This window comes from Bombina bombina, chromosome 6 (genome assembly GCF_027579735.1).
Source record: "Bombina bombina isolate aBomBom1 chromosome 6, aBomBom1.pri, whole genome shotgun sequence".
NCBI classification, from domain to species: Eukaryota; Metazoa; Chordata; class Amphibia; order Anura; family Bombinatoridae; genus Bombina; species Bombina bombina.
The window spans coordinates 845,544,236-845,571,319 of NC_069504.1; the positions used below are offsets into that span (position 1 = coordinate 845,544,236).

At 39.0% G+C, this 27,084-nt stretch overlaps 1 long non-coding RNA gene across 1 annotated transcript in view; it reads left to right on the top strand.

Moving 5' to 3' along the window:
- Window positions 1–21,087, top strand: part of LOC128662301 (uncharacterized) — a 33,750-nt gene extending 12,663 nt beyond the window's left edge. Inside the window, exons 3-5 of the long non-coding RNA XR_008402744.1 lie at window positions 5,454–5,507; window positions 7,623–7,700; window positions 20,654–21,087. This is a non-coding gene — a long non-coding RNA (uncharacterized LOC128662301). The remainder of the gene's footprint in view (window positions 1–5,453; window positions 5,508–7,622; window positions 7,701–20,653) is intronic.
- The last annotated feature ends 5,997 nt before the right edge of the window (window positions 21,088–27,084 follow it).

Consider the following 27,084-nt stretch of genomic DNA (forward strand, 5'->3'; position numbering starts at 1 on the left):
GTAGGCATGGGTGTTCGGGCCAGTTCATCCTTGATATTATCACAGAGTCCAAGACGGAACTGGTTCTTTAGAGCATGCTCGTTCCAAAGGGTGTCAGGGGCCCATCTCTTATATTCGTCTATGTAGTCCTCCACGGGACGCCGCCCTTGTCGAAGTGCTCATAAAGTTGTTTCCTCTGTAGACTGCTTGTCGTGATCCTGATAAAGGAGTGACATTGCTGAGAAGAAGGAATCCAAGGAGTTCAGGATTGGGTCGTTTGTTTCGTAGAAGGAATTTGCCTAAGTTCTTGCCTCTCCTGTGAGGTACGATATCATGGTTAGTACCCTAAGGCGGTCATTGGGGAAGGTTTTGGGCTTAAGCTGGAAGTATAGTGAACATGAGTTTTGGAAGTCACGGAATCGGGACCTATCTCCTGAGAATTTCTCAGGGGGGCATATCTGTGGGTCAGGGGTATCACTTGTAACAGTCTTTGATACCAATTGTTCATTAATGAACTTGCGTAGTTGCTCATTTTCGTTTTTTATCTCCCGTAGTCCCTGCAGCATGAGGTCCATATTCTGGGAGAATGATAACTCACTTAGATCCATATGGATAGGCTGGTATGCAGTTTTTTCTGGCTAAGTATGGAATGTAAGCATGCAGCCTAATGTCCCGCTCAGTCTCACACCAAACCTGTGACTCTAGGTTATATTAGAGTCAAGTTCTTGCTCATTGAACTGAGGGGACTGTGAACAGTCAAAGAGAGGAAGTTAGAGTGGGTAAGCAAAGGAAGGACAATGTTAGGTATGTAGATATATGTTCATATATATAGTGAGTATAGTGTGTAACTCAGATGCCTGAACAAGGTAAAACTATATAATGTATTGCTGTGGAGTATCTATTGTTTGGCAAAGTCCCACTGATCTGATATAATTCAGGCCCAAGATATAAGTGAGTAAGTCCAAGAGAACTGGCCCTTTAAGGTGAAACAAGTTTCGTATCTTGAGCTGAGAAGGCTTACTTAGCGGAGGTCTTTAGTACCTACTCCGTAGCAGTCCAGTGTTTCACTGAGGGAAGAGGGCATGAACACCTGTCCCTCACTGGAAGCGGTGACGCTGCCTTACACAGCCAGACTTGAAACTTGCCTGTCAGTGAAGCGGAGATGCTGCCTTACACAGCTGTAGTTGGATTGCCTTGTCGGTATGTGACCGTGTGAAGGTATTAATCCATAGGTAGATGGTGAGGGCAGCAGGTTTACAGCAGTGCTGAGAGTAGGAGGCTGTAAGCAGAGCGGCAGCTCTGCAGTCTATGTTCCACAGCCGGGTCCGATTGCAGCGAGACTGCGTGACGTATCACACTCCAGAATGCTGAAAGTGAAACAGGGTTGCTGTAGCGTGGTTGACAGAATGTTGCTATGAATTGCCCAGGAAGTTTAGAGGCTTGAATGAGGTTTTAGAACAAAGGTGTAGAGTTCAGACTAGACGTCCTTTTACAACTTGGCTAAGCTGATGGGTTTTCAGCAAGGTAGTGACCAGTGAATACAAAATACTTAGCCCCGAACAGGAACAGGAGGAGCCTTAAATAGACTTCCCTGAAAGTCTTAAAGGGGTAGCATAGATGGTAGCATAGAACGTGACAGATGCAGAGCTCTCGCTATGCTCCATTTGAGCATGAGTTGATAAGTTCTGCATCTAAGAGAGCCTGCATAGGAGGGGAAAAGGGAATGGGGTTAGGAAAGGGACAAATTCTATTTGAAATGCTTCTAAGTTTCTAAATAATTGGCAAGTCTGCCCGCTAACTTTGTAGGGGAAGCAACTCAGGGTAAAGGACTCACCTTGATCGAGCCTCGGTAGTTGGGATGGAGGTTTATGTTGAGCTCCTCTGGCTTTGTGAGCCCTTCCACAAGTGGGAAACAAGGGTCGGATATGCAGGGAGGCATTTGGCTGGCGGAGGGAGCCTCTGAAAGTTGTTCGGCTGAAAGGCCGGACCCTGAACCGACCAGCCCTGGCAAAAACTCCCGTTATTATACAGAACCCTGCTTACATTAGCCTGCGCTCTGTCCAAGGTTCTGAATGTGGACACATAGAGGTTGAGGTCCCTTATAAACAACACCCTGAAAAGGAGGCTTTTGGCCGAGGAACCCCCCTCTGCGCACACCATTTCGGGGTCAATTTGTGAGTTTCCATTAATTTCCTTTCAACTAACGTCATCTTCACTGGCTTATAGCTACCAGAGTGTCCTCAACCAAAGATGTCCGAAATAACTCCTGTCAACAAGATGTTGTATCCCCTATGGCCTATGCTATGAAATCACTTAGCAATTTATTTTGCAGTTTTTAATTTTCTACTGATAATATGTATTCTATTGGCTGATCGGAACAGCCAATAGAATGCGAGCTCAATCTGATTGGCTGATCGGATCAGCCAATCGGATTGAACTTGATTCTGATTGGCTGATTCCATCAGCCAATCAGAATATTCCTACCTTAATTCCGATTGGCTGATAGAATCCCCAGCCAATCGGAATTCGAGGGACGCCATCTTGGATGACGTCATTTAAAGGAACCGTCATTCGTCGTTCAGTCGTCGGCCAGGATGGATACTCCGCGGTGGAGGTCTTCAGGATGCTGCCGCTTCGCTCCGGATGGATGCCGCTTGGATGAAGACTTCAATCGGATGGAAGACCTCTTCTGCCCCACTTGGATGAAGACTTCAGCCGGATCATGGACCTCTTCAGCCCCCCGCTTGGGCTTGGATCAGGACATCGGAGGAGCTCTTCTGGACGGATCGGTGTGATACCCGGTGAGGTGAAGACAAGGTAGGATGATCTTCAGGGGCTTAGTGTTAGGTTTATTTAAGGGGGGTTTGGGTTAGATTAGGGGTATGTGAGTGGTGGGTTGTAATGTTGGGGGGCTTGCGTATTGTATGTTTTTTTTACAGGCAAAAGAGCTGTATTTCTTGGGGCATGCCCCGCAAAGGGCCCTGTTCAGGGCTGGTAAGGTAAAAGAGCTTTGAACTTTAGTAATTTAGAATAGGGTAGGGCATTTTTTTATTTTGGGGGGCTTTGTTATTTAATTAGGGGGCTTAGAGTAGGTGTAATTAGTTTAAAATTGTTGTAATATTTTTCTTATGTTTGTAAATATTTTTTTATTTTTTGTAACTTAGTTCTTTTTTATTTTTTGTACTTTAGTTAGTTTATTTAATTGTATTTATTTGTAGCAATTGTATTTAATTAATTTATTGATAGTGTAGTGTTAGGTTAATTGTAGGTAATTGTAGGTAGTTTATTTAATTAATTTATTGATAGTCTAGTGTTAGGTTTAATTGTAACTTAGGTTAGGATTTCTTTTACAGGTAAATTTGTAATTATTTTAACTATTTTAGCTATTAAATAGTTCTTAACTATTTAATAGCTATTGTACCTGGTTAAAATAAATACAAAGTTACCTGTAAAATAAATATAAATCCTAAAATAGCTATAATATAATTATAATTTATATTGTAGCTATATTAGGATTTATTTTACAGGTAAGTATTTAGCTTTAAATAGGAATAATTTATTTAATAAGAGTTAATTAATTTCGTTAGATTTAAATTATATTTAATTTAGGGGGGTGTTAGTGTTAGGGTTAGACTTAGCTTTAGGGGTTAATACATTTATTAGAATAGCGGTGAGCTCCGGTCGGCAGATTAGGGGTTAATAATTGAAGTTAGGTGTCGGCGATGTTAGGGAGGGCAGATTAGGGGTTAATACTATTTATTCTAGGGTTAGTGAGGTGGATTAGGGGTTAATAACTTTATTATAGTAGCGCTCAGGTCCGGTCGGCAGATTAGGGGTTAATAAGTGTAGGCAGGTGGAGGCGACGTTGAGGGGGGGCAGATTAGGGGTTAATAAATATAATATAGGGGTCGGCGGTGTTAGGGGCAGCAGATTAGGGGTACATAAGGATAACGTAGGTGGCGGCGCTTTGTGGTCGGCAGATTAGGGGTTAATAAGTGTAGGTAGGTGGAGGCAACGTTGTGGGGGGCAGATTAGGGGTTAATAAATATAATACAGGGGTCGGCGGTGTTAGGGGCAGCAGATTAGGGGTACATAAGGATAACGTAGGTGGCGGTCGGCAGATTAGGGGTTAAAAAAAATTATTTGAGTGTCGGCGATGTGGGGGGACCTCGGTTTAGGGGTACATAGGTAGTTTATGGGTGTTAGTGTACTTTAGAGTACAGTAGTTAAGAGCTTTATAAACCGGCGTTAGCCCAGAAAGCTCTTAACTACTGACTTTTTTCCTGCGGCTGGAGTTTTGTCGTTAGATGTCTAACGCTCACTTCAGAAACTACTCTAAATACCGGAGTTAGAAAGATCCCATTGAAAAGATAGGATACGCAATTGACGTAAGGGGATCTGCGGTATGGAAAAGTCGCGGATGAAAAGTGAGCGTTAGACCCTATTTTGAGTGACTCCAAATACCGGCGGTAGCCTAAAACCAGCGTTAGGAGCCTCTAACGCTGGTTTTCACGGCTAACGCCAAACTCCAAATCTAGGTCTTAATTAGCTCACTTAGGCATTTTGGCCTTGGACCATAACTAATACACTGCATATACCAGCTATATATTAACCCATCTACAAAGAGTAAATGGCAAACTCTCTGATAGTTTTAATATTTTAAACAGCAGTTGTCAGAGCTGTGCACTGTAGCTACGTTTATTTTCTTTTTAACAATGGACATTTGAGGTACATTGCTTAGAATGAACAACCTTATCCAGGCAATTTAGGTGGGTCCAAACAACTACAAAATTGTGTTAAACCAACAATGTGAAATTAATACCCCCAACCGTATCTCTACCAAAAGTAATTGAAGAATTTAACACTTTTGGTAAGTCAAATTTAAATAAAAAATGCCTTTAAGTAAGAATATTTTATTTATCTTTGAGAGAAAAGTTTATTAGACTAAGGGTGATATGCTCATGAAAACTCCATCACCATAATACACTCTTAATTGAATTCTATTGCACATTTGAGAAATATCCAATAAGATCTTATTCAATGGAAAGAAAAGCCTCTCTCTCTTGATGGGGAAGAATACAGATGAGCGCCAGATTATGCGTCATGCTAAATTTTATTTCGCTCGCATGCAAACACTCCTTAAACTATATATATATATATATATATACTGTGTATAGGTGGAAAACCCTCTATCCAAACTGCCTGGGACGGGAAAAAGGTTGGATTTCAAAATAGTTTAGATTTTGGAATATTTGCATCTTTAAAATGGAAGTGTTTGTAGAGGGGATGGAACCAAATGTAACAACAATATTTTATGTCATTTAGGCAATATTTACATTTTATAATACATGCAACCTAAAGGTAGTTTTATACTTTTGTAAACATAGCACTCTTAGAAATATAGATACAGTACTGAAATCAGAAAGGTAATATTTGTAGTTTTAACTAAATATGGACTATTATTTGCATTTTAGAACACAAAAATCAAACCAAAGACACAGGCGGAGAAGATTGCGACTCACAGACTGGTAAAAACAAGTAATTTTTTTTATCATTTTATTTTTTAAAAAGTTATTAATTAAAATGTTTGGATTTTGGAATTCTGGATTTGGGGATATAGCCCTTTCCATTCATACACCTTGTCATATACCATATACCTTTACCCTACTTATAATTAGCAGATAGTGTATATATATATATGAGTGTAACACTTTATTTAAGCTTATTTATTTTGTGTTTGGTGCAAATTGTTTTTAACCCTTACACTTTCTCAATACATTCTTGGGGAAGGCTCAAGGTAGCACCAATGCCTTTATCTAGTGGAAAAATAAAACTTTTAAACTACAATGTATCAAAATACTGATAAGGTAGACTTGGTGTTCTAAATATCATGGAATATTATGAACTGGTATAATGATTTTAGTATGGACTCAAAAATGGGTTTCAATAGATTCATACTTAAGAAATATCCCAGCTTCGCCTTTGTGTTGGCTGCCTAGCTCTGGTAGATCATCACAGATTTATAAGTACATGTTTGTTAAAAATACTTTATAACCTGGAATGTTATAATAGCTAAAGCTTCAAGTATCTGAACACTTCCTCTATCATGAATACCCCTATAGAGACCCAGGTAATACTTGACAGGAGTGACAATTAGGGAAATTATTACTTGGCTAAAAGTGTTTTTGTAAGAGAAATGCCTTTTTCTATATGGTCCTTCTGATAGGTAAACCGTCCAGAGAGGCACAATACGCCCCTTTCTACTATTTAGGGGATCTAATGGGTGGCCCAGCAGTTGAATGTTAGTTATCATTAGAAAAATTTCCCCAAGTGCTGTCTACCATATAACCCAAAATAGATCATCTCTGATTGGTAGTTCATAGGGCACGTAAATTGCCATCAGTGCATTAGTGCTCTATTCCACTCAGCTACAACAGGTTTTTTTTTTTACTATCAATGAGCACCTTCTGTAAAGTTTCATCCCCTTATTCGTACCCATTTTTTGTAGCTTAGTAAAGCAAATGAACGTATGTCACAGTATTGCCCTGAACTCACAGACATCACAGATTATGGGGCCTATTTATCAAAGGTCTTGCGGACCTGATCCGACAGTGTGGATCAGGTCCGCAAGACCTCGCTGAATGAGGAGAGCAATACGCTCTCCATATTCAGCATTGCACCAGCAGCTCACAAGAGCTGCTGGTGCAACGCCACCCCCTGCAGACTCGCAGCCAATGGGCCGCCAGCAGGGGGGGTGTCAATCAACCCGATCGTACTCGATCGGGTTGATTTCCGACGATTCCTGTCCGCCTCATCAGAGCTGCTTCATAACTGGTGTTTCTGGCAAGTCTGAAGACTCGCCAGAAACACGGGCCCACAAGCTCCGTTCGGAGATTGATAAATGGGCCCCATAGTGTACAATTGTTTTCAGATGGGGTTCATTATTGGGTTCAATAAATATTATTTTTAACTCCCTCTTCTTTCCGAGGTAACAGCTATACGCTATGAACCGTAGAACTGCATTGAGCTATGATTTAGCATACAGGGTGTCATGATTTGGAGTCTGTACAGTCATAGGTTCTTATGCATACATATTAGCTTCTGTCCATTGGGCAATTAACACTCCACAGCTCAGGGTACAAACAAGTTTGCCCATAACGGCAAAATATTCTTAATCATCCTTAACAAACACCGCTAATCACTCTGTGCTAACTGAGTTTGGTATAGTTTATAAGTGGTATGGTTAAAACCCTTAACATTTAATGTGTGGCTAGAGGGAGGAGTTGATAACGATGCATACACATTTTTTGGAGCTCATACGTAAGGGGGGAAGAGTCCATACTCATAGGTTAACTGATAGGTCTCAATTTGTGAAGGTGTGTTCACCTTGTCCTTTCAGTAGTCCTGGAATTGTGTTTAATGCAGTCTGTGTTCAATGTTTTTACACAAGGCTTAGAGTACGGTGTTCTTGCCGAAACATGTCAGCCTTTGCTTATGTTCCATGTACCCTCCTATGCCAGTTTTACTAGGTTTGCTTATAACCTGCACATTTTAAACGTTTTTTGCTAATAAAAGTATTTAGTTTTAACCTATTCGCTTGTTTCGGTGCTCCTCAATTTCCTTTTGTTTTTTCCTTCTGATAGGTACCATCATCATCTGTTATGGAACGTCAATCTGCTGAATTTTAATCTTTGAGACTTCTGACCAGGGGCAGAACTACCGTAGGTGCAGCAGGAGCAGTGGCACCAGGGCCCAGAGCACCTAATATTTACATAGCTATGTGAAGAATCTATCTGTCTACTCAGAATCACAGAGCAGCATGTTGGGGAATTTCATTTAATTCTTGGGGCAAAGCAGCCCAATGTTTTTAGCCAGCACTGCCTATACCACACAATGCTGAACTGGCAGTTGGGTTTGAGGCAAAGCTTACCCCAAAAAGACACCAGTGATTTGATTCCTATAACACATTTTATTTTAAAATATGGCAGATTACAATATAGATCATTCACCAAACTATACAATCTATTTATTAGCTCTACATAGCGGGCAAAGTCCTAACCGGCTTTGAACAGATCTGCCTCTCTGAGGTTCCATTTATGACTAACTTTTTGGTTTGATCACAAACTACTTGTTACTACTCAGTTTTCCCACCTGGATATTTATGTGGCTAAGTGAAAGATAGAATCAGGATATGCATTAGACATTAAAACTTGGGAAACACATATAACAACTATGGGCCAGATTACAAGAGGAGTAGTATTTAAAGCTCCCATTCAAACGCTAACTCCGCTAGAAGTAAGCTTTTTGCGCGTTTCAGGTAGCACTTGTATTACAAGATGAAAGTAAACTGTTTTCACACGAGCACTAACCCGATGCACGTAAAAAGCCGAACTTAGAATATAGTATATATACTTAGTATAGACTTCTGACAGGGACCTAAGGTAGAAGGAAAGCAGTTTAAGCTTAACACTGGTTGCCTTATGGGGGTGTTAGCAAAGATTTCTGGAAGAGGCTGAAGTTCCCTGCGACATACAGCAGCTACCAATACTCTTACTAAGAGGTTTACATGGACGCAGCATAACCTCAGTTCTATCTTGAAGAGAAAATACCCATTAAAGGACTATATCTTCTTCAGAGTACCAGCTTCACATCCTCCTAGTTACAGAGGCAAAGAATAACTGGGGAGTATTGGTAGTGGGAGGAGACTTAAGCTCTGGCTGGGGTGTCTTTGCCCCCTCCTGGTGGCCAGGTGGTGAGATTCCCAGCAGTAGCGAATGGAATCGTGGACTCTCCATGCCATTGGAAATAAAATGTTTTCCCCCTTAGAAGTCAAAGAAGTAAAAAAAAAAAAAAACCCCAACCTAGTCACACGCAAACCTGATTGCATATTCTCTGATGACATAAAAATGTGAATATTTCCCATTCCAATTTTCTTCACATAACAGAGTCTGTTCTATTTATTCTTAAATACATGTTTCTACATATATCTGATGGTATTTTGGTACAATATTTATTTATACCTATATATACATATATAGGTATACTTGATCATATAGAGCAGGGGTGTCAAACTCATTTGAGTCTTGTGCCATTTTCCATACAAGTGCAACTCACGAGGGCCGCAAACTACCTACATATCTTGCCATTGCTATGTTAGTTGTTTATGAATTGTTTCAAGTGTCTTTTATTGTTATATTATTTGGCAATACTAATCGATTCTTTGCAAATAATGCCAATTTGACACCCATAATATAGAGGTATATATATATATATATATATATATATATATATATATATATATATATATAGAGAGAGAGAGAGAGAGAGAGAGAGAGAGAGAGAGAGAGTTATATATAGGAATCTCTATTTGGAAATGCATAGAACATATTTACAGTAAATACATAGTTAAACCCTTTATTAAAAATGAATATGACATAAATATGCTTTTACATGTTTTAATTTACTTGACTGCATTTGGCTCCAATGTACTTATATATATGTGTGTACATATGTATTTATGTGTATATTTGTCTGTAAATACAGTACATATATACATATATAAATACATATATATATATATATTTACACATATATAGACATATATTTATATATACATACATAAACATCTTTAGACATGTATGTATCTCTATGTTAAACTCCTTTGCCTGCCTTTTTTGTTTCTGACACCTGAGATCTCATATCTTCAATTCCTTATAACTTATTTGTGCAATTAAGGGCTCCATGTACTAAGAGGCGGGCGGACAGCTTCTTAACTCGCGAAGCTGTCCGCCCGCCTCCGCTACACACGGGCAGCGGATCTATTGATCCGCTTGCCCGTATGTACCATTACACACTCAGCGGAGTGTGTAATGCCCGCCCCTTCAGTCGCGCGACCAATCACGCGACTGAAGGGGCTGTCAATCACCGAGAGCGAGCGAGCTCTCAGTGATTTTGCTTCGCCACCTAAGAGGTGGCGTAGGGTGTAGGAAGCAGCGGTCTAATGACCGCTGCTTCTTACATTGCGGGAAGCAGGCTCGCATATGCGAACCTGCCACGCAAAGGCTCCGGAGCAGCTTTCGCTGCTTCGTACATGGAGCCCTTAGTTTTGTTAATAATTTTATTAGATGGTGTTATCATGTGTGTGACTGTGCTTTGTAATGTATTTTTGATGTGTTTTGTAACACTTTTTTATTTCACAAAACAGTTAACCAGAGCTCTGAGGATGCGGTAATGATTCTAGAGTAAATCGAAATTGCGCTCATGAGTTCGTGTTTACTCTATTTCTTAAAGGTGGTAAGAGTCCAGGATCCATTACTCCTGGGAATTACCTTCCTTACCACTAGGAGTAGGCAAAGATTCTTAAACTCTTAAGAGCTCTATATAACCCCTCCCACCTCTATGGTAGTCAGCCTTATCTTTGCCTCCGGCTGGAAGAAGGTGAAGAATGGTGATGTGCAGATGATTTCTTCATTGAGAGGGGTTCTCTGTTTTGAGGCCTATTTCCCCTCAGAGTGAAGTGTTTGTCAAGAAGGAAGTTTAAGGAGTTTGGTGCGTGTCTTATTTTTTTCTTTTCCCATGAAAATTTAAGTTACTATCTTCCCAAGGGTGTCGCAGGAACTTGTCTTCTGTCTCCTCATTTTGGGTCTACAGTTAACTACTATAATATATCCTCTGCTGATATGTTTTCAGTGCATGGTTGGGGTTTCCTACTCTTATGCATAGTAGGAGTGTTTAAGGTAAGTGTTTTTTAAATTTTAACACTCATTTTAAGACCTATACATGGCACTATTATATAGTAACTATATATAGCCTGGGATCAGATTAATTTTAACCCACCTGGGAATTAGCTATTTTCTAATCTAAGACATTTTTAAGTTAAAATAATTTTAGTACCTTTTTTTGTTTCCTGACGTTATTTTGCAGATGTATGCATTGAGGCCCATTTATCAAGCTCTGAATGGAGCTTGAGTGCCCGTGTTTCTGGCGAGCCTGCAGGCTCGCCAGAAATAGCAGTTATGAAGCAGCGGTCTAAAGACGGCTGCTCCATAACCCTGTCCTCCTGCTCTGAGCAGGCGGACAGACATCGCCGGAATTCAACCCGATTGAGTACGATCGTTTTGATTGACACCCCCTGCTGGCGACCGATTGGTCGCGAGTCTGCAGAGGGCGGCGTTGCACCAGCAGCTCACAAGAGCTGCTGGTGCAATGCTGAATATGGAGAGCGTATTGCTCTCCGCATTCAGCGAGGTCTTTGCCTTTGCCTGTTGGTTTTTCTATATACCAGACATCCAAACTCTCCCGGAAGTTCCGGGATTCTGCCGCATTGAAATAGTGGCTCCCTGACGCCCACATCCCGGAAACTCGGCTGTGCCGGTGTTAGAAAGTGAATCCCATTCTCCCCCTCTATTACACACATGGTATATCCCAGATGACGCGCCCACTCTGTGCACCTCCCTTTAACCTCTTAAGGACATATGACGGAATTTTTCCGTCATAAAACAATTGAGCAAACTGAAAGCTGTGTCCTTAAAGGGTTAATATATGGTCAGTGAGCTTGGCCCATCTGGGGGGTGGGACAAGCTTTACACATTGGGCGACTATTGGCTGAGCGGCTGCAGGATCTCACCCACTCCTTTACAATGGGATGTGGCTACTGAGAAACTTTTGAGGTAAAATATCTTTCTTTTTTACATAGAGATGTTCAGGTGATATTTTCTTATCAGCTTTTTACAGCTATGCTGCATCACTTTCAGGTGTTTAAACATTTGGGTATTATGGCCCTTTAATTTGTTTCTTGTCCTTATTGCAGTTTCTAAGATTATATCCAGAAATTGGACTAAGCCAGCTATAGCTTTTATTCCTTCTGCAAGGTTTAAGAATTTGTATCTTTTTCTGGTTTCTATTATTGAGCTTTGGGAAGTTTTTCCCAAAGTGGTTGGGGCCATTTTTACACTGGTTAAGGGCTAGATTACAAGTGGAGCGGTAAATTATTGTGCTCCCGCAAATGATCAGATCTCTGGTTCAATTTGTAAAAGTGCCCCAAATGCCCTCAAAATAGAGGGCATTCAAGTTTTTTTTATAAACAATTTTATTGAAAAGTAAGTTGGATAGCAAAAAACATAGGTGTTGTGTTACATAACGTGTTATATCCTTTAGACAGAGTCCATGTCAAGTACTAAGCATGAAATCTAGCAGAGTACAATGCTTAAAACAGCAAAAAACAATTAGCAAATAAAACAGGTGGCTGGTCAGCCATACAGTGCATTCACCATAATAGTGAGTTTGGTAGGTAAGGAGTGTATCTTCTATACAGGTCATAAACAGATGCTCAGAGACAGTGATACTGGTTGAAAACCAAGGAAAGGGGGAGTAATATTGGTGTCAGAGGGCTAAGCGGAGAAAAGGGCAAGGAGGTAAGAATAAAAGAGGGCAAAAACTAGAATGGGGAGGTGGAGAGGAGAGGAGAGGTGAGGACATCTCCCGAAAAGGCATTATAGTTTTTATATTAAAAAAAAAATCATTCTGGCTAACCTATATTTTTTCCATCTCTGGTTTATTTTTCTCAGTGTGATTGCCACGATCTGGCAGAAAAAACTTCGGTGATTCTGATTGGTCTAGCTTGTTCCTGCAGATTTTGGTATGCAGATCTGGTTCTAATGTCCAGTTTCTCTACTTGGCTATTTCCTGTGCATCCAGACCTTCTATTTTAAGGTCCTTTTTTCTATCCGGTTTCCAGATCTCTCTGCTTGATGGCATGGAGATAAAATCAGAGACTCTGTCTTTGAACTATTTGTTCAGTTACTAAGTTTCTTATACAGGCTTGTAAGTCTGTGACTAGGGGAATTATTATTTTATAGTCTGGAAGGCCTTTATTTATTGGTGTTCAAATCAGGGTTTTTTCTTGGGATACTTTTAGAATTCCTACAATTCTTGCTGTTCTTACAGGAGGGTTTGGTCAAGGGTTTATCTGCCAGTTCTTTGAGAAGTCATATTTTTCTGCCTTTTTTTCTAATGTTCCATAAGAAGATTGCTATTATTCTTGTAATTCATGGTTTAGTTCAAGCCTGGCCTAGAATTAAGCCTGTTATTATCCAATTTTTCCTCCTTGGAACCTTGATTTGGTTTTGATGATTTTTACAGGTTCCTCCATTTGAGCCTATACATCAGGTGGATATTAAACTTCTTTCTGGAAATTTTTTTTTATAGCTATTTCATCTGCTAGAAGAGTTTTCTAGTCTTTCTTGTGTTTCTCCTTATCTCATTTTTCATTTTTCTTCTGGATAAGGTTGTGTTTTCTGATAATATAAGTTAGGATATTGTTGTTCTTTCTTTATGTCTTAATCCTTAGAATTATTCAGAGTGATTTCTTCATGTTTTGGATTCTGTTAGAGCTCTGTAGTGTTATGTAGACACTACTAAGGATTTTAAACAAACTTTTAGGTTGTTTGTTCCTTTTTCTGGTTCTATGAGAGGGCAGGTAATTTCTGCTGTTTAATACAAGAAACAAAATATATAATGTGCGCTTACCCAGCTACTTGCAAAGGCGGTGTCTGTGGTATGTCTTCAGTATCACACTATGTTTAACACTGACCTGAAGTGAATCCCTGGCGCAGTGCCGGACGTAGTGTCCTCCGTGACGACACCAAAAGCACTATAGTAAAAAGGTAAAACTTCCACACTCGTAACGGAGATCCATATGTTGAATAAAGTTCCAAAAACAGGCAGGCTTATCCATATGTATAGCCTTTAATTTTTATATATTTATTACTATATCATGGTGTGTATACACTTATAAATCATTATCACTTCTTTTAAAGTAGATAAGAATTAGAGTATATAGAAGCGGTATACGGAACTTCTCTTGCAGTGTTCAAGTATGGTTGGTTCGCACGAAACACGTATGCAGAGAAGTTTCATTCCTCCGTTATGATCATTCCTGTATGGTCTGTTTGGATGTGTTTTTACGTGATTTGAATAAATCATCTTGCTTTCAAACCTGCCTGTTTTTGGAACTTTATTTAACATATGGGTCTCTGTTACGAGTGCAGAAGTTTTACCTTTTCACTCATTTCTGCTGTTTCTTTGGCTTCTTGGTTGAAGCTTTCATGTAGCTTTCTTGGAGGCTGATTAACATCCACCTAGATAGATTTCTGCTTATTCTATCAGACTAGCTGCCATTTTGATGTTTTTGCTTCTTCTGAGGCAGCCAGTGGTAGGAAGTCCAGCAGGCAGTTGTCTCAGGTTGTTTTTGCCTGTTGGTTATTTTTAATTGCCTTTTTTAGACTCTATTGGGATTCAGGATTTAGTTTCTCAGTGAAAAAAAGATGTCTTTTAGATCCCACCCTTTATGTTATTACTTGTGGACTCCACAACTTGGGTATAAGTTCCCAGAAATAATAGATCATGGACTCTCACCACATGTATGAAAGAAAACATAATTTATTCTTACTGGATAAATTAATTTCTTTCATGGTGTCCATGCGATCCTACCCTGTATTTTTCTGGGTTGTTTTTTTCCTTTTTTTGAACACATCTTTTTACCTTTCTTCTATTTTGTTTGCTCTTATTACTTTCTTTCCTCTTTGTTCTCAGCTATACGTTAGACTGAGGTACTGGTTAGGTGGGAGGGGTTTTATAGTTCTTGGGTTTTGGGAATCTTTGCCTCCTCCTAATGGTAGGGAAGAGTAATTAAAAGAGTAATGGATCTAGGACTCTCAGAACCATGAAATAAATTAATTTATTAGGTAAGCTTAAATTCTGTTTTTTTTATGCAATACTGACTTCCTTTTCTCTCCATTTCTCTTAGAATTAATATTAAGAGCATCTCCATCTAGTGGCTTTAGTGTTTCAGTGTCGGCAGTGCTGGAAGGCATTAAAGGGACACTGGACCCAAATATTTTCTTATGTGATTCAGATAGAGCATGCAATTTTAAGCAACTTTCTAATTTACTCCTATTATCAATTTTTCTTTGTTCTCTTGCTTTTTTATTTCTTAAAAAGAAGGCATCTAAGCTAATGAGTCAGCCAATTTTTGGTTCAGACCCTGGACAGCACTTGTTTATTAGTGGCTGAAATGTATCCACTAATCAGCAAGAACAACCCAGTTTGTTCACCAAAAATGGGCCGGCATCTAAACTTTCATTCTTGCTTTTCAAATAAAGATACCAAGAGAATGAAGAAAAATTGATAATAGGAGTAAATTAGAAAGTTGCTTAAAATTGCATGCTCGATCTTAATCACGAAAGAAAAAAATTTGGGTTCAGTGTCCCTTTAAGCCCAACCAGTGTCTTATACAGATTATTGTAAAACAAATGACTGTGCTAAAGCTAAGATTATTATGCTTGGTGGGGCTTCTCTAACTATAGCCCGTGTTCTGGGAAAACAGCGAACTTGTGAAAACACTTCTGGTGACGTGGCATCAGCTGTTTCACAAATGTTGTCCATAATGCGCATGCGTGCTTGTGTCATTACATACCTGGCCGCATACGTCACTGCTACAATTATGAGCCATGAAATTCCTGGACCCTTTTAATAGCGCATGCGTGGGATTTTGAACTCTGTCAATACTGCCGCACACATCACAACAATTTCGAGACCTGTGTAATTCCTGGACCCTTTGTACAGTACATGCTCGGGAATTTGAGCTCAGTCTCCATACCGCGCCCCGCTTTGCTTACCACACAATTATACACCTCCCCTTTACAGCGTCATTAAACCAACTAAACAGAAACACTTATATAATAACTATTTTATTGTTCAATTTTTTTTTCCTTGGTCATACATAATTGTTTTACTATAACAAGTGGTCAGGAGCTCCCTTTTTATTTTTATTCTCAGAAAACATTTTGGTGTAATTGGGTATAACGGTCCTGACATTTGCGGCGGTATTGACAGAGTTCAAAATCCCACGCATGCGCTATTCAAAGGATCCAGGAATTTCACGGCTCTCAAAATTTTAGCAGTGACATATGCGGCCAGATATGTAATGACGCTAGCACGCATGCGCGTTACGGACAAAATTTGTGAATCAGCTGATGACGTGGTTCGCTGTTTTCCCAAGTTCAACGTTTTCACAGAATACCCTCCCACATCCTGCAGTGTTCACTTTCCTGAAGCTTATTTATGTCACTTCCTGTTTCAGCTAGGGTGGGAAATTAAGCAACAGTGAGAATTTTTTTCCAGATCCTAGCAGTGCATTTTAATCATGCTGAATATGTGAGTACTTACAAGTGTAATAACAGGTGTTATAAGGCTTACCTGGATACATCTGGCATTGTATCTCTGTATTTATTTCAGCCTCAGCTCAACATTTTAAAATACTTTAGGAAATTCCACTTTGCTGGGGTTTGCTGAGAATTGTAGTGTTTCTAACACAGGATTTTTTTTTATCTATCTATATCTCTTAAGATACAAAGTGTATGCACCTCCAGAGCTCTGTTATAGAGCCTGCAGAGTACATGCAAGAATATAACCATCTACAACAAGACACAGTGCTTTTTGACATAGGGTTGCCACCCAGCCGGTATTTTACCGGCACAGCCAGTAATCAGAGATTAGGTGTTGGAATGAGTAAAATACTGGCAATGCAAAAGCCGTTTTTTTTTTTAAATGTTAACTCCGCTAGCAAACTTTGACAGTGCAGGGCATTCATAAATATGAAATATGAGTTAGGAATGTATGTAACATACTTGCAAATGGAGGATCTGACTGCTGTTTCACAATGTTTAGCTTATATCAACAGTAACTTATGGCATACTTAAACCAAAGGCTAGTAAACTTTTACCTCTTCTTAAAGGGATACTGAACCCAAATGTTTTCTTTCGTGATTCAGATAGAGCATGCAATTTTAAGCAAATTTCTAATTTACTCCTATTATAATTTTTTCTTCGTTCTCTTGCTATCTTTAGAAGAAGGCATCCAAGCTTTTTTTTTTGGTTCAGGACTCTGGACAGCCCTTTTCTATTGGTGGATGAATTTATCCACCAATCAGCAAGAACAACCCATGTTGTTTACCAAAAATGGGCCGGCATCTAAACTTACATTCTTCCATTTCAAATAAAGATACCAAGAGAATGAAGAACATTTGATAATAGGAGTAAATTAGAAAGTTGCTTAAAATTTTATGCTCTATCTGAATCACAAAAGAAAAAATTTGGGTTCAGTGTCCCTTTAAGGATTTTTTTGTGCTTCACAAGCTGCTAGATTTTGATCAATGCCCAACCAAATGCAGGGCCGGATTGGGCCACCGGGATACAGGGAAAAATCCTGGTAGGCCGGCTGCTGGCAGCTGCTTAGAGAGAGCTCAGCACGTATGAGCAGCTGGTGAGGAAGCGGTCGACCTGCATTTTGAGCACACAGACAAAACAGAGGCTCAAGCAGCTCAGCTGCAGATGCGGGCCGCCGCAGCTCCGCCTCCACTCCAATAGGCAATAGCATTAGGCAAGGTAGTGTGAGAGCAGGTGAGGGAGTGGTCAGGGGAGGCTATTGCCTTTTGGGATTAGCTTCAGGCAGGTGTCTTTACATTGCTATGGAGAACGGAACTCAGCTACAGCTGCACCTCACAGACTCAACTGCAGTTTGATAGGATGTGGCCGCTCCAGTCTGCTCCAATAGGCATTAGGCACTTAGCACTGTGGGGAGGGAATATGGAGGGGTGCCGGTGGGGACATCATGTGAACACACACAGTCAGTCACACGCGATAAGGAGGGAGCTGAGCTGGAGGCCATGTGGGCACACAGGGAGCAGCAGCAGGCCACATCACAGAGCACTAGGCGGAGCACAGCACTGGTAAGTAAGTACTAAGTAGGCTCCGAGTGCTAATAATATTGCTTGGAGTTTATGCACATGCAGTCTTTCCATACTGTTGGATATCGTACCTATAACCAGGTCTATAAACTGTCAAATTGTGTATTGATCATGCTTTAGCATGGAGAAAGAAAATGTTAGCTAGGGTAAAGGTTCAAGGAATGGCTGGTAAAGTTTGAAGCTGTGCAGAAGAAACTTGATGTTTTGAGTATAGGCCTTAAGATCTAACAAAGGAGTGCTGCAGTGTGCTGTGAGGTCTGAAGAAAAATGATGAAGGATGGAATACTCAGGAACAGAGAATATGTTAGCTGAAGTAGCCCACTTCCCTATCCCTCAGTCCTACTATGTGGATCACTAAAAGGGCTACAATGATCCTGTCCAAATGAGGATTTTGGCCTGTTTTCTGGAGTCTGATATATGTATGTATATGTGTATATATGGAATATAGGGCTGGTCTTTAATTTTTTCCAGGGCTGCTTTTTATTCCCAGTCCGGCCCTGACCAAATGCCCTTTTCAGGGCAAACTTTGGGCAGCAAAATAACTAAATGCCCTTCTAAGGACAATCCTAAACCAAATGCCCTTTTCAGTGCAAACTTTGGGCAGCAAAAGAGCTAAATGCCCTTCTAAGGGAAATGCCCAACTAAATGCCCTTTTCAGGGCAATCCTTAGAGTAGATTTTTTTTAGATAGCCTTTTATTTGGAAGGTTACTCGTATTGTAGTTTGGTTTGTGTTTTTTCAAGGAAAAAGAGCTGATTCACTTTAGAGCAATACCCTACAAAAAGCCCTTCCAAGGACTATAGTTTAGTTTAGTGTTAGTATAGGTTTTTTTTTTATTAAGGGGGTCTTTAGTTTTAGAATAGGCATAACTATGGGTTTACTTATTTGGTAGTGTTGTTTTTTTATTTTCTGTAATGTTAGTGTTTGTTATTTTTTGTTTTAGCTTAGATGTGGGGGGTTAGGCGTAAGGTAGTTAAAGGGACATAACTAGATTAAGATCTGTGCATATCCTAAAATGACTAATTAATTAAAAATAGTTTGCATAAAGAAAATGTTTAAAAATTGCTGGCAAGTATTTTTAAATCATTTTCAAAAATAAGCAAAATGAATTACATAGCTAAGCTGCCTGGAGCAGCCAACTCCACCCCTCTCATCAGTGTTTAGACACAGGCAATGTATTTCAACTAAATTCACAGCTTCTAGGCATGCTCCAGCAGATAATCCCTATTCACTTTTGTATTCTACAAAAAGAACAATAGATATAGATACAGCCATAGAAGGAAATGTGTGGGGGGAGTTAGAGCTTTCCAATTTAGGAACTAAAAAGAAATGGTTAATGGTGAGGCACTGCAGTATAAATTTGCAGGTAAAGTAATTAAAGTACATCTTATTATATTTTGTCTCTATCCCAACTTGTTTTATGTCCCTTTAAGTAGTGTGGGGGTAGTTTGTGTTGGTGGGTTGTGGCAGTGTAGGGGTTAATAGGTTAGGGGGCTTATTGCGTTGGTGGGTTGTGGTGGTGTAGGGGTTAATAGGTTAGGGGGCTTATTGTGTTGGTGGGTTGTTGCGGTTAATAGATTAGTTGGTGGTTAGGTCTTTCAGATTAGGGCTGAATAGTATAGTTTGTGCTGGGGGTGAAGGATATATATACAATGTTAAAATGATATGCATTTTCATGTATAATGCATATTATTTTAAGTATTGTATATAATTTAATAAGTTGTTATTTTATCTTCTTCATTGTATTATGTTAAACATAAATATATATTTTAAATTCTATATTTAAGTTTAAAATAATAAAATGAACAAGCCAGAATAACTACATATTAAAGTGAAGATAAACTTTGATGGATGAAAGCCCGTTTTTTTTAAATACTTTTAAAAACAGAGGCACTTTCATTCATCAAAGTTTAGAAATCAGCCGTTTTGATTAAAAACTTACCTTTGTCTCTTCACATGTCATCAACGACTAATACAGCTTCCTCCAATCATGGCATGGCCTCAGGCAATGACTACCCTTGGGGGAAAGCCGAGATTGGAGGAAGCTGGATTAGTCATTGATGACGTGTGAAGAGAGGATCTCCGGGTGAGTGAAAGTGCCCCTGCTATTAATAGTATTTTTAAAAAGCGGGCTTTCATTCATCAAAGTTTACCTTCACTTTAAATAATATACAATATTTAAAATAATATGCATCATACATGACAATGCATATCATTTTGTCAGTATATTTATGAAAATCTTAGCAGTGCTATCCAAATAATATATATAAGTTTATGGCAGGGTTATAAACACAATACAAAGAAATAGAAACCCTAATTAACCATGCATCTACTAGACCATACAATTAATATAAATACCTGAATTCTTTTATTTAGTTAATATCCATGAACATATTGAACTATATTTGCAATAAAAGGAAACTAAATAAAAGTTTATATGCGTTAGAACCAACTCTTAAGATATGCTATTCTTCTTACAAAACCCAGAACAATATACCTTCACAATTCAGCCTTATTTATTTAACACAATGGGACTAAAAACCTTTAACATCCAAGCAATACAATTCTAAACAGTGTTTATAAAACAATAGGATAAAATATATATTCTGTTATTTAACTGCAATTTATCCTAATACAAAATTAACCGACAATATCAGAACTTGTATAGATGAGTTACTTAGCCAATTCAGACACAGATTTGAACAATACCTAGGCTTATAACTACCAATTTAAAATACAATATACTTCACCAATTTTGAACCAATTCGTAGCGGTCTTTAGGTCATCTCATTTGAAAGAAGGTTTTTGCACAAATCAAGGATAAGTTTTAAGCTCCTTGCTGAAGTGAACTTTTTTTTTTTTTTTTCAGGTATATCGCAGCCAAAATCAGATCACCAATTTTCAACAAGTTACAGACAACTCTCCCTTGTGCATTCAACACTCCCATTATATAATCATTGATGACATCATGTGGGTGGCACTACGGGAGCTGACCTTCCCATTGGTTATCTGGGAAGTCTAAATCGGATTGGCCCTTGGAAATTTCATTTTTAACAGCCAGAAAGAACCTTCTGGCTGTAGTTCTCGCAACATAACACCAGGTGGCAGCATACAGTACAACATAGCAATACAATACAGCATTTCTGACATTTTTAAGCAAGTTAATTTTTTTTTTATAAAATGGTTATTTAATCAGATCACACTCTCTGCATTAATCATATATAACCCCAATTACAGATGGTTAATATTAGGTTATTTTTTTCTGATTATTCTGATACCAAATATGTTATATTATTAACATTTTATTTTATTTAGGTAATTTAATACTGCTAATTATTAGTTTAAAATGCATTACAATGTTATCGGTATCCTGGCATTTATATGTGAATAATAGCTTATTTTTAATTCAGTATTGTACTGTATTCCAAGTGAATCCTGTCTATGTAGATCTGAAATAAAAATAAATGTTAATAATCACTTCTCTTCAGGTCCATAAACATCTATTCATGTTCTTAAACACACAGAGGCTAAGATATTCATGCTTTCAAAACATACACATATATATATATCATATATATATATATATATATATATATATATATATATACACATACACACACACATCTCATGTCCATTAAAACATATACTGTTGCTTTGAAATCATAATGTAAGTCATTTGTCTTCACTGTATTATCCTAACATTCTAACTTTTCAGTAACTTCAGTTGCCAGACTTTTTGTCTCATACTCACCACATGGGGTCAATCCATGAGGAGTTGTAAGAGTCTTTAAAACAGCATATTTCCTGTTTAGCCAGCAGTGCAGATGTGTATTTGATTTTATTTGTGTCACCTTCCCCCAAGAGGGGTTTTTGCAGTAAGTCTTCAAATAGAGATTCAGTGAGATAGAACTGTTGTATCACACGTGTCAAATTCCAAAGGGGTCCTTGAACACATTCTTTTCTCACCTCACCAAATGTTCTGAGGTTATAAAAATCTGCATATATAGTCAAATGAATAGGGTCACTGAGCTATTTCCTTTAGAAAAGAAATGTTTGTGTTTCAAAAAGGCTCTACTGATCGTCAATCCTGATAGACGTGTATTAGAAGCTGTGTTCAACAAACTCATGTTTAATTAATCCTGAGTTCTCATCTAACATATACAGTGTATAAAATATACATATATATATATATATATATATGTACACATATGTAATATTCATCATAATATTCATATACTCTGACATAAATCCCCCTTCCAACTTCAAATAGATGTAGGACACATGTATTTGAATTGGCTTAAAGTCAGTGGTATTTGATGAGGATCAACCGTATACCTCATAGACAGTCTCTTATGAAGAAAGTTTGTTATTTTGAGCTTTCATGTTTATCAGTTAGGCATCTTTAAATTACAGTATGTCTTTAGTGCATTTGGGGATATGACACTTCATTCTCCCTCTATGACTTGTAGTTGGGACCTGGGATGACATGCCCGCAGTTGATTTATATGTACCCATTTATCTATGAAACCTTCATTTTTGGGGATCCGTATTTTATAGGCCACTGGAGATATTTTGTCAGTAATGACAAAAGGACCTTTCCATGAGGGAAGAAATTTCTTCTCCCTAACCTGATCTCTTCCAAAGTTATAAAGATAAACTTTATCATTTATTTCATATTCCTTTTTGGATGTTTTGAGATCATAATAGGTTTTAGTGGCAGTTGCGGCTCTTTCTAAATTCCTTTGAGCAAATGCAAAGGCATGTTGCAGGTGTCTCCTTAGGTTTTCCACATATTGATGTGTATTGGCAGCGTTTATCAAATTTTGGTCTGATGTACGGTACAGCAGATGCTGAGGTAGAACCATTCTTCTACCAGTCATCAGCTCAAAAGGTGACATCTTGGTAGCACTACTTGGAGTTGCTCTTAATGCCATTAAGACTAGAGGTAGTTTTATATCCCAGTCTTTACCTGTTTCACTCACAAACTTTTTGAGGATTTTAACAATGGATTGGTTGTAACGCTCTACACCACCACTTGAGGCAGCTCTATAAGCAATATGGAGCTTTCTTTTAACCCCTAGTATTTTCCACATTTTTGTCATCACTTCGCTAGTGAAGTGGGTCCCCCGATCTGATTCGATTCTTTGGGGCAAACCAAATCTGGAAAATACATGGTTGATGAGCAATGCTGCACATGTTTCAGCACTATTGTTAGGTGCACTAATGCACTCTACCCATTTAGTGAACAGGCATGTCACTGTTAACATGTACTTGTTACCTCTTGATGACCTTGTTACCGGACCAATAAAATCAATTTGTATATCTGACCATGGCATTACCATCCCCCTTTTCTGCAATGGCGCTCTATGCGTTGGGGCAGTGGGTTGGAACTGTGGACAGATTAAACACCCTTGACAGTAGGTTTGAACATCTTTCAACATGTGTGGCCAAAAAGCGTAGTCACGCAATATTTCGTACGTGAGTTTGGCACCGCGATGACCAGATGTGGGAGCATCATGGGCATGTTGAAGCATTAGACCTCTGAACTTGGTGGGTACTACCCACTGTTGGATGCCAGTTTTGGAGGTTCTAATTAACAAACCATCCTGTAATTTGAATTGTGATTTAGATTTTATTAAGATTCTCAGATCTTCTTTGCCAATACAATCATCTTTTGAGATGGGGTTGCTTTCAGGATCTTCTATGTGTTTATAGAAGATGCCTACAATGGGGTCTTCTTTTTGACTAGTGATCAGGTCCTCACTAGGAGAATCCTGACTCCATTGTACCAAGTTAGGCTCACTCTGTTGTTTTGCCTGGTTTCTGGTAATGGCTTCTACCTGAATTGCACCCATTAAGTGTTCAATATTAAGGAGTTCTCCAGTTATGGCTCCTTGTTTGGCTAATGAGTCCGCAAGGTCATTGCCTTCCTTATCAGGACCTAAAACTCTGGAATGACCCTTGGTCTTTTTCCAGTGTATGGTTAAATCATTGGATACTACCAGATTATCAATCTCGCAGAACAATTTGCCATGCTTGACTGGTTTGTTATTGCTTTTCTGCATGCCATTTCTTTTCCAAGTTGGCAGGTATTCAACAAAACTGTCACGCACATAATTTGAGTCAGTTATGATCACAAATTCATGAATACCATGTTCAATAGCCATTTCAATGGTTTTGAAAACAGCAGTTAGTTCTGCAACTTGACTGGATCTTGGTCCAATGTTGAAACCTACAGATATATTTGAGAATCCATTTGCCCCAGTTATACCAATGCCAGCGACTAGTCTGCGCTCATTATCAATAGTGGCATGGTAAGAACAACCATCAACATATACCCAAGGTAATGTTTGACAATGGTCTTCATTGTACATTTTATATGGGGAAAGCAATTGTTCTTCCAGAAAATCATCTTCTGATAATTTTTCCCCAGGATCTCTAGCAGTACAGTCGTGGAGCTCAGCAAGCCCTTGTGCGACTGGATTCTTTTTATTCTGCTTGTAGCGAATTTCTAAGGGCCAGCCTTGTAAGGAAAGAGTCCACGCTGTTATGCGGCTATTAGACAAATTCCCATCTCTTATTCTCTCACTTTGCAAATATAGCAAAGGCTGGTGGGCCGTTTCTACAATAATTTTCTCGCCCTGTATATAGCTGCGGAAATTTTGTAGAGCCCATACAGTAGATAAGAGGGCTTTTTCGCAATCGTTAAACTTTATTTCTACTGGGGATAGATTTTTGCTCGCATAAGCAATGGCTTTGTTCAAATTATCATGCTTTTGGTATAGTACAGCACTCATGCTTATATCTGTGTAACCTGTCTCTAAGAAGAAAGGTTTACCACCTTCAGGGTACGCTAAGCAAGGTGCTTGAGTGAGTTTTCTCTTCAGCTCTCTGATGGCTGTCTCTTGAGACTCACTCCAGTGCCATTTCACATCTTTCTTTAGAAGAAGTAGTAGTGGTTTAGCTAATTCCGCATAATTATCAATGAATTTGCGAGAATAATTCGTCATACCCAGGAATGATCTCAATTCCTTTAAGTTAGTTGGGTTTTTAGAATTCACTATCGCTTCCACCTTTTTCTTCTGGGGATTTAATCCGTCAGAGGTAACTTCATGTCCCAAGAAGTTTACACGAGTGCGGCACCATTGAGCTTTTTGCAGGGATAATTTGACACCTGCCCTTTTAAGTTGGCTGAGGACGTGTTTAAGCTCTGCGATGTGTTTTTCAAAGTCTGTGCTTTTGATTAAAACATCATCAACATAAGATAAGGTCCCCCTTTCCAGTGCGTCAGGCATAGCCTTATGCATGAATACAGCAAATTCATGTCCAGAATTTATGTATCCAAATGGAAGTCTCTGGAATGCATACTGAACCTTTTGGAAGGAGAATGCTAGCTTATATTGGTCCTCTTCATGTACCTTTATGGTCCAATATCCCTGTGCACAATCAATGGCAGTGAATATTTTGGATCCCTGCATTTGTGCTAGGCACTGGTCAATGTATGGTACAGGCCAGCCAGACATGTATACTCGTTTGTTTAGCTGTCTTAAGTCAGCACACAAACGCCATTGTCCATTGGGCTTAAGGACACCTAGAATAGGATTATTATAAGAGCTGTGCACCTGTCTGATAATACCTCTTTCTTCCAAATTCCTTATGATCTCTGCAAGAGAATCATATGAGGCTAAGGGAAGTCTGTATTGTTTGACAAATACAGGTGGTGCATCGGGATCTGTTTGTATTCTTGCAATGTGCAAGTCTGTAGTACCACAGTCATAAGAATCCTTAGCAAAAATATCCTTGTACTCCATCAGGAGTTCTCGCAGCTGTTGGCGTTCATCATCGCTGGAACAGCCATTAGCTAAGGATATTTGCTCTTCGACTATTTGCTGAAATCCTGGAAAGATTTCAGGCTGTCCTATTTCATAGGCTTCTTCCAGTCTAGAGGTGAGATCCCCTTGATTATAGTTTACATTGCTCCCATGACTCTGGGTATTGGGGTAATCTTGCTGTTTGATTGGCTGATCAAACACTAGAGAGGCTTCTTCAATTTTACAGATGCCTTCCTCTGAGCTGAAGGGATAAATAGATTGAACATTAAATAGACCCTCTGGCATAGATGCAAAGGATTGTTCTATTAATTGTTCTTCAGTTAGGTATCCTTCAGGTATTAGCCCAATTACATTATTCTGGAATCCAAAAGTGTAATAACTTGATTCCAGTGCATATCCTATGGTAGTTCCCTTGGATAATGTTATATCCTGTGGGGTCATGTTATGCACAATAATATGTATTGGAACAGTTCCAATATTCACCATAGGAGTGTAGGTTACTGTGACACCCAGATTTTGTATTCTATGGGAGAGGCAAATCAGTGTTTCAGAAGTTTTTAATTTCTGACCTCTCTTTACCTGTAAGGGTAACAGAAATTTATCAGCCCCAGCAGGAATTATAACATCGCTAGATACCTGCATATTCACAGCATATGGCAATTGCTGGTTTGATTTCAGGGCTGCATTTTCATCCTGAAATACTTCAGGGTCCCCCTTTAACCTGCTCCAGAGGCAAGAATTAATCAAATCTATTTGTATGGCATATCTATGTAAGATATCATTGCCAATGTATATTTGATTATGGGGAGTATTTAAAACTAAAAACAGGTGCTTCACTGACTTATTACCGATAGAGATAGATAATAAGCACTTAGCTGTGATGTTATAGCTTTCAGACCTGTCATCCAGGCCGTTGACACTGTGGTCTTGGGGAGAAAGATATTTAATCACTTTAGGTTCAGCTATTTGCGTTAATAAACCTTCGCTTATATAGCTAGCTTCCTGTTTTAAGTTTATTTTAGCATACTTTGTTTTACCAAGGTCATGCACTTGTATAGGGATAAATAGATCCTCTTTAACTCTCTCAATCCCTGTGAGGTATTGAGCGTGGCCTCCCCCCTTAGGGATTTTATGATCCCCCTTGTGGAGTGATATGGTTAATACATCGCCATCTAGGGAAATATTCGCTATCTTTCCAGGCGAAATTTCAAAAGTATTACCATCAGAGCCACTAAAAGGAGTCTGATCATCTATTTGTAGAATAGTGATTTCAGGTATAGGGTTATTCCTGAAATGAATCTCCACAGCATCTGGTTTCTCTTCCACCACGTGACAGCTATGTCGGGCGCGAGATGTACCAGATTTTTCATAATTGATAGGCCGTTTAACTTGCGACCAAATTACATTATTTATGCAATCAATTATGGTGCTTAATCGTTTCAGGAGATCACTACCAATAATTAAACGA